The 13,527-nt window shown below is 43.7% G+C and overlaps 1 protein-coding gene across 1 annotated transcript in view; it reads left to right on the forward strand.

Moving 5' to 3' along the window:
- The first annotated feature begins 10,963 nt into the window (after positions 1-10,963).
- Positions 10,964-13,527, forward strand: part of il27ra (interleukin 27 receptor subunit alpha) — a 54,590-nt gene continuing 52,026 nt past the window's right edge. Inside the window, exon 1 of the mRNA XM_008103722.3 lies at positions 10,964-11,112. The gene's annotated coding sequence lies outside the window, so the exon portion shown is untranslated. The remainder of the gene's footprint in view (positions 11,113-13,527) is intronic.

The following is a 13,527-nucleotide window of genomic DNA, read 5'->3' on the forward strand; positions in this document are numbered from 1 at the left end:
TAATTTTAAATCACTGGTGAGCATGGAGAAGCTGGACCACCCAATTTTTGGCTCCTCTAATGCTCTGGAAAGTGACTGAAGCCCCACCATACAATGCCATATAATGCATTATATGATCAATGTAGAATTAAATAATGCAGTTTAATGCAGTTAAACTGCATTACATGAGTCTGCAGTGAGCATATAATGTAATTTCAAACTGCAATATATGGCAGTATTGATGGGGCCCGAATGTTGTCCCAGCTGACATTTTAGGCAACTGGATGTGATAACATGTCATATCTGGTCATCTCCTTCTCTGTTTTGAGGGTGTATTTTCTAAATTTGTGTGCTTTGTATGGCTCCATGTAGGGCATTTTTATTTATTTAAAGGGTTTTTTTTCCAACTGAGTGTGCCAGGGGATTAATGTGGTTCCCAAGATGCACGCTATACCTGTCAAAGGGCCACATGGGGCTGAAAAGATGTACAGTTCGTGATCAGAATAAATGTTGAGATAGCTAGGAATTGATTCCTTTGTGTAAGAATTGACAGCTGCTTATAGTCTTAAATTAATGTAGTCTGAGGTCACTTTAACTGGCACTATTTTGAGGCCCCTTCTGCACTGCCACATAATCCAGATTATCAAATCAGATACCGTATATACTGGAGTATAAACCGACCCGAATATAAGCTGAGGCACCTAATATTACCACAAAAAACTGGGAAAACATTAAGTCCAGTATAAGCTGAGAGTGGTAAATTTCAGAAATAAAAACAGATACCAATAAAATTACATTAATTGAGGCATCAGTAGGTTAAATATTTTTGAATATTTACATAAAGCTCTAATTTAAGGTAAGATTGTCCAGCTGATTAAATCATTATTCTCATCTTCTTCAATGTAAATGTGCTTATGTATCCTTTTAATAATAATAGAGTAAAATAATACATGTAATAATAATAATAATAATAATAATAATAATAATAATAATAATAATAATAAATACAGGAAAATAATACATGTAGTAATAAATAGAGTAAAATAATAAATATAACAATAAGATCAGAGTGAAATAATAAATGTATTAATAATAAAAATAGAGTAAAATAAATGTAATAGTAACAACAATAATAGAGAAAAATAATAAATGTACCATATATTTTCGAGTATAAACTGACCCAAATATAAGCCAGCCAGGACCCTCACCCGAGTATAAGCCGAGGGGAGCTTTTTCAGTCTTAAAAAAGGGCTGGAAAACTAGGCTTATACTCGAGTCTATACAGTAATCCACATTATCTGTTTTGAACAGGATTATATGAGTCCATACTGCCATATAATCCAGTTCAAAGCAGATAATCTGGATTTTATATGGCAGTTTAGAAGGGGTCTAACTGAGACAGAAGATTGCTGTATATATGCATGTTTAAATCTAGAAATTTTAGTCACAAAATTGGCTCAAAAATCTAGATTTATTTATCCATAGATCAGTGCAGTTTGACAACACTTTAACTGCCATGGCTCAATGATGGAGCCCTGGGAGTTGTAGTTTCACAAAGTCTTTAGCCTTCTCTGTCAAATATCATTCCTGTTTCACCAAACTATAAATCCCAGGATTCCATAGTATTGAGTCATGACAATTAAAGTGATGTTGAATTGCATTCGTTTTACTCAGAGTGTATATTTTCTTTCAGTTTGGTTGCATGTTTTTATACATGACTCCCAACTGGTGGATCTCAGAATATCAGTTAAAAACAAAGTACAGGCAATCTCAAAGTTACAAACATCCAACTTACAAATGACTCAGAGTTAAGAACGGGGGTGAGACAACTGGAAGTGAGAGAAATCTACCCCTCGGGAGGGAAATTCACTCCAACTTGGGGGAAAGGGGTCTCTACTGAAGCTTTATTACCCATCCTTGTTTCCACAACAAGCCAGGGGCAGAAAGTGAGGGGCACAGCCAGCAAAATAAACACCACAGGGGTGTTCACCCTTCCATATGCTATCAAAAGCTAAGTTTTGGCTGGAGTCACCCTTTAAAAATATACCTGTTCCGACTTGGAACACAAATTCAACTTACGAACAAACCTACAGAACCTATCTTGTTTGTAACTTGGGGACTGCCTGTAGATCTTGCAAAGCTAAAGGTTGTCTGCCCCACTTCTACACAAATCAAAGCCAAACGGCCAGTTTCTTCACCATAAAACAATAAGAGTCTGGGTGGGAGGAGAAAAATGGCCACTTCCCCTATCAACCACTTTACCTTCACCTCTAAGAAGCCAGATGTTGACATCAGAAGCCTATTCTAGAGGTCTGAAGGTGAGAAAATCAGCTCTGTGGTTGATTCACAGCTCTCAGAAAGCGGCAAGGTGCTTCTTTGTGGAAAAAATAGCAAGCAGGCAAATTTAGATAAGTACCATCTCCCCACACTCTACACATTTCCACTACAAATGTGCCCCCTCCCACATGCTTTGCATTAAAGAAGTGAGACATCTGAGTTTTACTATCTGTGTCTGTAACACTCTTGTTATGTGACTCTACTCTCTCTCAAGGCACACTTGTGATGATCTTGGCCGGGTCCAGCTCAGCGGGAGTGGGAATTCCAAAGTTTTATAAACTGTATAAAAATGTCTGTTTTTCACTGTAATTGGATCTCAGCTTACTTTGGCTGATAACCATGAGCTGGCCTCACTTTCAGCTGATTGAATAAGCTGAGTGGCTTCTTCTTCTACTTGGTGAGATTTATTCTGTAATATTGGCTTCTTCATCTCGCCAGGAGCACGGACCTACAGGGCAGCCTGTCGCAGGTAGTGGTTACCGCGTATCGAGTCTCGGTATCCATGTCTCAGGTTCCACTATCCGCAGCTCGGTTCTCACTATCCACGGCCATTTTAAATCTTTCTATTTCAATAGGAGGGAACTTGCAAAATGATCCCTGAGGATTTCTTGCCCAATAAGCCACCGAAAGGTCCCAGGTTCAAACCCCAGGAGGGTGTTAGCTCCAGCTTCTGCCAACCTAGCAGTTCGAAAACATGCCAATGTGAGTAGATCAATAGGTACCGCTCCGGCAGGAAGGTAACGGCGTTCCAGGCAGTCATGCCAGCCACATGACCTTGGAGGTGTCTACGGACAATGTCGGCTCTTCAGCTTAGAAATGGAGATGAGCACCAACCCCCAGAGTCAGACATGACTGGACTTAACGTCAGGGGAAACCTTTACCTTAAGCCACTATGAGATTCATGGGTGTCATCATGCATCAACAGTGGTTTGAAAGCGCCTGCATACACTGTGAATTTCATAGGGCTTCTCGAGTTGAGGAATGAACACATAGAAGTGGTTGGCCATTGCCTTTCTATAAAGCAGTGGTTCTTAAAGTGTGCTCCGCGGAGGCCTTGGAGCACCACAAAGCATACTTCTTCCCCTCCAAGTTTTCCATCCTCTTTCCTACTCTTCCCCCCACCTCCCTTGTTGCCAAAAGCCTTTCCCCCCACATCCCTTGCCACCAAAAGCCTTTTTCCTTACTTTCCTTGCTGCCCAGATCCTTTCTGCCTTGCTTTGCTTGCTTCCAAAACCCTATTTTCCTCCCACTGCTTTGATTGTGCTATTCCTGTATAGTTAAAGGTAAAGGTTTTCCCCCGACGTTAAGTCTAGTCGTGTCCGACTCTGGGGGTTGGTGCTCATCCCTATTTCTAAGCCGAAGAGCAGACATCTCCAAGGTGATATGGTCAGCATGACTGCATGGAGGGCTGTTACCTTTCCACCAGAGCGGTACCTATTGATCTACTCACATTTGCATGTTTTTAAACGGCTAGGTTGGCAGAAGCTGGAGCTAACAGCAGGACCTAAACCTGCTCCCCAGATTCAACCCGCCAACCTTTCAGTCAGCAAATTCAGCAGCAAAGCGGTTTAACCTGTTGTGCCATCGGGGGCTCACTTTTCCTGTATGGCAGAAGGGAATTGGACTGGATGGCTTCTGAGGTTGCTCCTATTACTATTATTATTACTACAAAGTCTGGATGATCATCTGTTAAAGGTAAAGGTAAAGGTAAAGGTTTCCCCTGATGTTAAGTCCAGTCGTGACCGACTCTGGTGGTTGGTGCTCATCTCCATTTCTAAACCGAAGAGCCGGCGTTGTCCATAGACACCTCGAAGGTCATGTGGCTGACATGACTGCATGGAGTGCCATTACCTTCCCGCTGGAGCAGTACCTTTTGATCTACTCACATTTGCATGTTTTCGAACTGCTAGGTTGGTAGGAGCTGGGGCTAACAGCGGGCGCTCATTCCGCTCCCGGGATTTGAACCTGGGACCTTTTGGTCCGCAAGTTCAGCAGCTCAGCGCTTTAACACACTGTGCCACCAGGGGCCCCTGACCATCTGTTAGGGGTGCTCTAATTTTGCTTTTACTGCATTATTATTATTATTATTATTATTATTATTATTATTATTATTATATAATTTTATTTCTTGTTGTTGCTTGAGTCCCACCTGGCATGGTTTTACTTGTTATTCTTATCTGGTGGTGTGTGCTATACAGGAAGTCATTCACAGCTTGACGGTGAGCTGTGACATTTTGGTGACTGAAGTGGAAACTCCAGATTGAACTTCTTTTCCCCCACCCATCACTAACGTCAATGATCCAAACCTTTTTCTTTTCCACAACTGTGATGTCTGGTGTGTTGTGTTCCAGAATTTTGTCAGTCTGGATTCGGAAGTCCCACAGTATCTTTGCGTGCTCATTTTCCAATACTTTTGCAGGTTTCTGATCCACCAGTTCTTTGCTGCTGGGAGGTGGTACTTGAGGCATAAGTTCCAATGAATCATCTGGGCCACATAGTTGTGCCTCTGTTTGTAGTCTGTCAGTGCAATTTTCTTACAGCAGCTGAGGAGATGATCAATGGTTTCGTCGGTTTCCTTGCACAGTCTGCATTTTGGGTCATCAGCTGATTTTTCGATCTTGGCCTTAATTGCATTTGTTCTGATGGCTTGCTCCTGGGCTAAAAGGATCGGGCCTTCTGTCTCCTTCTTCAGTGTCCCATTTGTGAGCCAGAGCCAGGTCTTCCCCTTATCAGCTTTTCCTTCAGTTTTGTCAAGGAACTTTCCATGCAATGTTTTGTTGTGCCAGCTGTCAGCTCTAGTTTGTAGTGTGGTTTTCTTGTACTGGTTTTTTGTCTGCTGTGTTTTGAGGAGTTTCTGATTTTTGACTTCAATCAAAGCAGGTTCTTCACTTTGCTTTACATATTCTGCCAGGGCATGTTGTTGTTGTTGTTGTTGTTGTTGTTGTTGTTGTTGTTGTTGTTGTTCTTCTTCTTCTTCTTCTTCTTCTTCTTCTCCTCCTCCTTCTTCTTCTTCTTCTTCTTCTTCTTCTTCTTCTTCTTCTTCTTCTTCTTCTTCTTCTTCTTCTTCTTTCTTCTTCTTCTTCGCTCCTATTGCCAAACACATGAGTTGTAATGGGAAAGCAGCCCTGTTGTTGTTGTTGTTGTTGTTCTTCTTCTTCTTCTTCTTCCTCTTCTTCTTCTTCTTCTTCGCTCCTATTGCCAAACACATGAGTTGTAATGGGAAAGCAGCCCTGTTGTTGTTGTTGTTGTTGTTGTTGTTGTTGTTGTTGTTATTATTAAAACTGTTAGGGACAGTTTGAGTCTCGCACTCTGTTTTTTGTATTTTTCTCAACCTCTTTTTTTTACACAAACGTTAACAGAATCCATACCCAACCAAAGAAACAAAAACAGCCCAACCAAAAAAACTTTTTTCTTGGTGTCTTCATTTTTAGGCCTATTCCTGGGGTTATTTAGGGTGCTGATTCAGAAAATTGCATTGGATAGACCACATCAGCTCTTGATCATTCAATATGGTTTTCTGTGGGTGAGCAGATGGTGACTACTGGATGGCATATGTTCTGTATCAGAAACTAGAGCTGATGTGGTCTATCCAAATGTAATTTTCTGAATCAGCACCCCAAATAAATTGAATCTAAGGTTGGCCAAAAACTGATTCATAACCCTTTTGGTACTAATGTTTATTTATTTATTTATTTATTTATTTACAGTATTTATATTCCTCCCTTCTCACCCTGAAGGGGACTCAGGACGACAAACATTCAATGCCTTAACATAGAACAGAGACAGAGACAAACGCAGGTTCCCAGCTGGCCTCGAACTCATGACCTCTTGGTCAGAGTGATTTGTTGCAGCTGTTGGAGAGTGGTCTCTGGTCAAAAAAAGGTTGACATTACAACAGGCAGCAAATTGATGCCTTACACACATATATCAAATAAAAATTGCAATTAAAACCAATAATTAATAACATCAATTAAAATCACGCCATCCAAAACATAATCTAGGCCGTTCCATTTGTCAATCACATTGTTTCATAGTTACATATTACACTGCTCCAAGTACTTATCAAAAGCTTGGTCCCAAGGCCATGTCTTGAGTTTTTTCCTGAAAGTCAGGAGAGGAGGATACTGAGGGAAACCCCAAAACTGGGTAAGTCCTGGTATCCGTGCGGGAGGTTAACGTAGATAATGGGTTAGTGGGACAAAGATTAATTGAGGACAAGTGGGATGGAAGATAAAGGCAAAAGGAAGAAATAAGGAGAAATAAGGTCCTTGTGGACATTGGGGCTTCTATGGTGGCTGGAGAGTGGCAAAGGGGTGCGGGGAGACTAATGAAGAGTTGGTTTGGGGAAGGGGAGAAGACTGAGAATGATTTCAGAGGCTGTGGAGGGCCATGGGCCAAATGGCCCAGACAACCACTGGCCTGGTTGGGAAATGTGGAAGTGAAAGGAAAAGGACTCAGAGAGGTGAAAGAAGAGGCATAAAAGCAAAAGCTAAGGGTAACTCAGTTTATTAAAGGGTAAAAGACAATATAAAGCTAAACATTTCCCCTTGACATTGTCTAGTCATGTTCGATTCTGGGGGTTGGTGCTCACCTACATTTCTAAGCTGGAGAGCCGTCGTTGTCTGTAGACACCTCCTAGGTCATGTGGCTGGCATGACTGCATGGAGCGCCGCTAGACAATATAATTAATCAAAAAAAAAGGGGGGGGGATGGTCTTGATTCATTCTCAAAACATGTGAAGTGGATCAGACTGAGAGATGACTGGCCTAAGGGCAACCTCTGAACCCTGAATTTTCAACTTGAAAAAACAACTTGAGCCTCCACATTACATTGGCCTCACTGTAGGTAAAGGTAAAGGTTTTCTCCTGACATCAAGTCTACTCATGTACGACTCTTGAGGTTGGTGCTCATCTTCATTTCTAAGCCAAAGAGCCGGCGTTGTCCGTAGACACCTCCTAGGTCATGTGGCCGGCATCACTGCATGGAGTGCTGTTAGTCAATACAATTAATAAAAAAGGGGAAATTGGTCCAAATAGTACCCTGGGCACTGTGAGCTGCTACTGGGCTCCTCTGAACCTCCAGACGTCTACAGAATTAATTAATTTAAGTAGCGTTTCTCAACCTGGGGGTCGGGATCCCGGGGGGGGGGGGGCGGGGGGGGGTTGCAAGGCGGGATTCAGGGGGGTGCCAAAGATCAGTATTTTTTGTTAGTCATGGGAGTTCTGTGTGAAAAATTTGGCCCAATTCTATCATTGGTGGGGTTCAAGGGGCTCTTTGATTGTAGGCAAACTATAAATCCCAGCAACTACAACTCCCAAATGTCAAGGTCTATTTTCCCCAAACTCCACTAGTGTTCACATTTAGGCATATTGAGTATTCCTGCCAAGTTTGATCCAGATTCATCATTGTTTGAGTCCACAGTGTTCTCTGGATGCAGGTGAACTACAACTCCAAAACTCAAGATCAATGCCCACCAAAACCTTCCAGTACTTTCTGTTGGTCATAGGAGTTCTGTATGCCAAGACAGTGTGGTTCAATTCCATCGTTGGTGAAGTTCAGAATGCTCTTTGATTGTAGGTGAACTCTAAATCCCAGCAACTCCAGGTTCCAAATGACAAAATCCATCCCCATCCCAACCCCACCAGTGTTCAAATTTGGGCGTATTGGGTATTTGTGTCAAATTTGGTCCAGTGAATGAAAATACATCCTGCATATCAGATATTTATATTATGATTCATAATAGTAGCAAAATTACTGTTATGAAGTACAGTGTATCCTCACTTATCACTGGGGTTATGTTCCAGGACCACCCGCGAAAAGTGAAAATCCGCGTAGAGATGCTACATTTGTGTTGTTTACAATCTCACTGGAAAGTAGCGTCTCTGTCCCCTCCTCGCCTCTCAAGCACGCACATGCCTTGTGAGGCAAAAACAAAGCTGCTTCAGCCTCCTTTTCTCTCCCTTCGGCTTCTTCCTTCCTTCCTTAGGCTTCTCCTTAGGAAGGAAGTAGAAAGAGGATTTATAATATTATTTTATGATTTATACTATTATTTTAGTGTTTATTTAAAAACATTAAAACAGCGAGGGCACGAAAAGCTAACTGCGAAGTAGTGAGGAAACACTGTAGCAACAAAAACAATTGTATGCTTTGGGGTCACCACAACATGAGGAACTATATTAAGGAGTCGCGGCATTAGGAAGGTTGAGAACCACTGATTTAAAGATAAGCTGCAGTTAAAATTTTATTAACTTGAATCTGTGTTCGATAACACTTCCACATAGCTGTATAAAATCCCACATTTTCTGCTTTGAACCGGAATGTACAGCAGTGTGGACTCAGATAACCCAGTTCAAGGCAGATTTTGTGGAATTTTCTGTCTTGATATTCTGGGGTTATATGGCTACGTGGAAGAGCCCTCTGTCTCCCTTCAGAGCTTGGATTACAGTTTCCAAATCTGCCCAGTCAAATAGTCATTCACATAGTCGTTTCCGACTCTTTGTGACCTCATGGACCAGTTCAAAGTATATACTGTGAATTATCTACTATGATATTCTGGGTTATATGGCTGTGTGAAAGGGCCCTAGGACTCGGAACAATGGGTTCGAATTCCAGGAAAAGGAGATTCCACCTGAACATTAGATTAGAAAGAACTTCCTGACTGTAAGAGCTGTTTAGAAGTGGAACTCTCTGCCTCAGAGTCTGGTGGAAGCGCCTTCCTTGGAAACTTAAACAGAGGACATCTGTCAGTGGTAGTTTGTGCTTTTCCTGCATGGCAGGGGGTTGGACTAGATGGCCCATGCGGTCTCTTCTAACTCTATGATTCTTTGAAAATATGGAAAACACAAGATTGGCCACCAGATTGGGAAAAATCAATTTATATCCCCCTACCAAAAAAGGGATATGCTAAAGAATGCTCAAACTTCCATACAGTGGCCCTTATTTCCCATGCCAGTAAGGTAATGCTCAAGCTCCTGCAAGGCAGACTTCAGCAATACATGGAGCGAGAGCTGCCAGATGTCCAAGCTGGGTTCAGAAAAGGCAGAGGAACAAGAGACCAAATTGCCAATATCCGCTGGATAACGGAGGAAGCCAGGGAGTTTCAGAAAAACATCTACTTCTGCTTTATTGACTATTCTAAAGCCTTCGACTGTGTGGACCATAACAAACTGTGGCATGTTCTTGGTGGTATGGGGATACCAAGTCACCTTGTCTGTCTCCTGAGAAATCTGTATAAAGACCAAGTAGCCACAGTAAGAACAGACCATGGAACAACAGACTGGTTCAAGATTGGGAAAGGAGTGCGGCAGGGCTGCATACTTTCACCCTCCCTATTCAACTTGTACGCAGAACACATCATGCAACGTGTGAGGCTTGAGGAATCCAAGGCCAGAGTTAAAATTGCTGGAAGAAACATTAACAACCTTAGGTATGCAGATGATACCACTCTGATGGCCGAAAGCGAGGAGGAGCTGAGGAGCCTTATCACCAAGGTGAAAGAAGAAAGTGCAAAAGCTGGGTTGCAGTTAAACGTCAAGAAAACCAAGATCATGGCAACTACACCCATTGATAACTGGCAAATAGAGGGAGAAAACATGGAGGCAGTGACAGACTTTATATTTCTAGGCGCGAAGATCACTGCAGATGCAGACTGCAGCCAGTAAATCAGAAGACGTTTACTTCTTGGGAGGAGAGCAATGGCCAACCTTGACAAAATAGTGAAGAGCAGAGGCATCACACTGGCAACGAAGGCCCGCATAGTGAAAGCAATGGTATTCCCCATAGTAACCTATGGATGTGAGAGCTGGACGATAAGGAAGGCTGAGTGAAGGAAGATAGACACATTTGAACTCTGGTGCTGGAGGAAAATCCTGAGAGTGCCTTGGACTGCAAGAAGATCCAACCAGTCCATCCTCCAGGAAATAGTGCCCGGCTGCTCATTGGAGGGAAGGATATTAGATGCAAAGCTGAAGTATTTTGGCCACATCATGAGGAGACAGGAAAGCTTGGAAAAGACCAGGATGCTGGGGAAAATGGAAGGAAAAAGGAAGAGAGGCCGACCAAGGGCAAGATGGATGGACGGTATCCTTGGAAGTGATTGGCTTGATCTTGAAGGAACTGGGAGCGGTGATGGCTGACAGGGAGCTCTGGCGTGGACTGGTCCATGAGGTCACAAAGAGTCAGAGAAGACTAAACGACTGTGCAGCAAGAGCCCATAGCATTGAGCCCCAGCAATCAAGTCAGGCTGCATTCATTCATTCTGCAGTTCATTTGCATGAACCGAGCAGGCGAAGGCCTTGTAAAAAAACAAAACAAAACCCTGCAACTTCCGGGATGCCACAGCATCCCAGCCATTGCATGGAAAGCAGCGTCAAAGCGCATCTCTTCTGCAGTGTGGATGCCTTTTCCCCTGCCCTCCCCCCCTTTTTTTTCAGGGCCAGGAAGTCACCTGGACCCAAAACTGGCCTCCCCTCCCCTTCCCGCCACCCGCGCGTGGGCCAAAGGGGGAAGTCTCCCTGCAAGGATGACTCACCCGTGTTTTTTGCGCTTCCTTTGGAGCTCGCCCCACACTTTATTTATTTATTTAAAGGCAGAATAAAAGGTTAGGGTGCTTGTGAAAGTTGGTTTGGCTGCAGAAAGAGAGGGCGGGGAGATAACAGAGGGCGCTGGTGGGAAGCAGTCATCGCCAGAGGCAGGGCGGATCCGTGCCTGCCTCCTATTTTCCTCCTCCTTCTCTCCGTCCCGGATTTGGGAGCCCAGAGAGAGGCGTCGCTGGTTCCTCTTGAGACCCTCGGCAGGGTAAGTGCGGGAAAGGCTTCTCCAAAGCCTGGAGAAGCTGGTCCCAGGAACCTCTTCAAGCTCTAGTTTTCGGTCAGGCAGGATGGCTCTCTCTCTCTCTCTCTTTGGGTGGATCTACACTGCCCTATGTCCCAGGATCTGTTCCCAGATTATCTCCTTCATTGAATCATAGAGTTGGAAGAGACCTCGTGGGTCATCCAATCCAACCCCATTCAGCCAAGAAGCAGGAAAATCGCATTCAAAGCATCCCCAACAGAAGGCCATCCAGCCTCTGCTTAAAGGCCTCCAAAGAGGGAGCCTCCACCACACTCTGGGGCAGAGAGTTCCGCTGCTGAACAGCTTCACAGTTAGGAAGTTCTTCCTAATGTTCAGGTGGAATCTCCTTTCCTGTAGTTCAGTTTTTCCTACCTGGGGTCCCCAGATGTTTTGGCCTTCAACTCCCAGAAATCCTAATACAGTAGAGTCTCACTTATCCAACACTCGCTTATCTAACGTTCTGGATTATCCAATGCATTTTTGTAGTCGATGTTTTCAATAAATTGTGATATTTTGGTGCTAAATTCGTAAACACAGTAATTACTACATTGTATTATTTCGCATGGAACTACTTTTTCTGTCAAATTTGTTGTATAACATGATGTTTTGGTGCTTAATTTGTAAAATCATAACCTAATTTGATGTTTAATAGGTTTTCCTTAATCCCTCCTTATTATCCAACATATTTGCTTATACAACGTTCTGCCGGCCCATTTATGTTGGATAAGTGAGACTCTACTGTAACTGGTAAACTGGCTGGGATTTCTGGGAGTTGTAGGCCAAAAACATCTGGGGACCCACAGGTTGATAACCACTGGTGTAGCTTAAAACCATTGTTCTGCGTCCTAGTCTCCAGAGCAGCAAAAAAATAAGCTTGCTCCCTCCTCCCTATGACTTCCCCTCACATATTTATCCATGGCCCTCATCATATCTCCTTCTCTTCTGCAGGCTAAATATGCCCAGCTCTTTCAGCTGCTCCTCATAGGGCTTGTTCTCCAGATCCTTGATAATTTTAGTCGCCCCCCCCTCCAGACACATTCCAGCTTGTCAGCATCTCCCTAGGAGCCCCCGATGGCGTAGTGGACTAAAGCCTCGTGACTTGAAGGTTGGGTTGCTGACCTGAAAGGTGCCAGGTTCGAATCCCACCCGGGGAGAGTGCGGATGAGCTCCCCCTATCAGCTCCATCTCCATGCAGGGACATGAGAGAAACCTCCCACAAGAATGGTAAAAACATCAAAATATCCAGGCATTCCCTGGGCAACGTCCTGCAGACGGCCAATTCTCTCACTCCAGAGTGACTCAAGTTGCTCCTGACATGAAAAAACAAAACAAAAAAAACCATCTCCCTTAAACTGGGGTACCCACAATTGGACCCAGTGTGATTCCAGATGTGGTCTGACCAAGGCAGAATAGAGGGACAGCATGACATCCCTGGATCTAGACCAGGCATGGGCAAACTTCAGTCCTCCAGATGTTTTGGACTTCAACTCCCACAATTCCTAACAGCCTAATCTAGACACTATACTCCTATTTATGCAGGCCAAAATCCCATTGGCTTTTTTTGCCGCCGAGCTGCTGTTGAGACTGGCATCCTCCATTCTACGTATATCTTTGCATTTCATTTTTTCTGCTTAAGTGGAGTATCTTGCATTTGTCCCTGTTGAACTTCGTTTTGCTGGTTTCAGCCTATCTCCCTAATCCAGTGGTTCTCAACCTGGGGTCCCCAGATGTTTTTGGCCTACAACTCCCAGAAATCCCAGCCAGTTTACCAGCTGTTAGGATTTCTGGGAGTTGAAGGCCAAAAACATCTGGGGACCCCAGGTTGAGAACCACTTCTCTAATATGTTAAGATTGTTTTCAATTCTGCTCCTGTCTTCTGAAGTATCGGTTATCCCTCCCAGTTTGGTGTCGTCTGCAAACTTGATTATCATGTCTTCTAACCCTTATCTCAGATTATTTGTCAGTGTAGGCTCATATAATTTAATTCAAAGCAGATACTCTTGGTTCAGATCCTGGGATATAGGGCAGTGTAGATCCTGCCTTTGAGAGCTAAATTGGACCTGAGAAGGAGAGTGGATGCAGGAGAAAACACAGTAGGATACATGGCTTTGGGCTGCATCTACCCCAGGGATCCTCAAACTTTTTAAACTGAGGGCCAGTTCATGGTCCCTTCGACCCCTTCTATATCCCAGGATCCGACCGCAGATTATCTCCTTATCCCAGATTACCTGTCAGAGGAGACCCAGGCCCCTTCTACACATTTCTCGTATCCCAGGATCAGATCCTAGATTCTCTGCATCTCCCGGATTGGCTTTCAGTGGAAACTCAGGCCCCTTCGACACAGCTGAATAAAATCACACATTTTCTGATTTGAACTGG

The sequence above is a fragment of the Anolis carolinensis genome, chromosome 2 (genome assembly GCF_035594765.1).
Source record: "Anolis carolinensis isolate JA03-04 chromosome 2, rAnoCar3.1.pri, whole genome shotgun sequence".
NCBI classification, from domain to species: domain Eukaryota; kingdom Metazoa; phylum Chordata; class Lepidosauria; order Squamata; family Dactyloidae; genus Anolis; species Anolis carolinensis.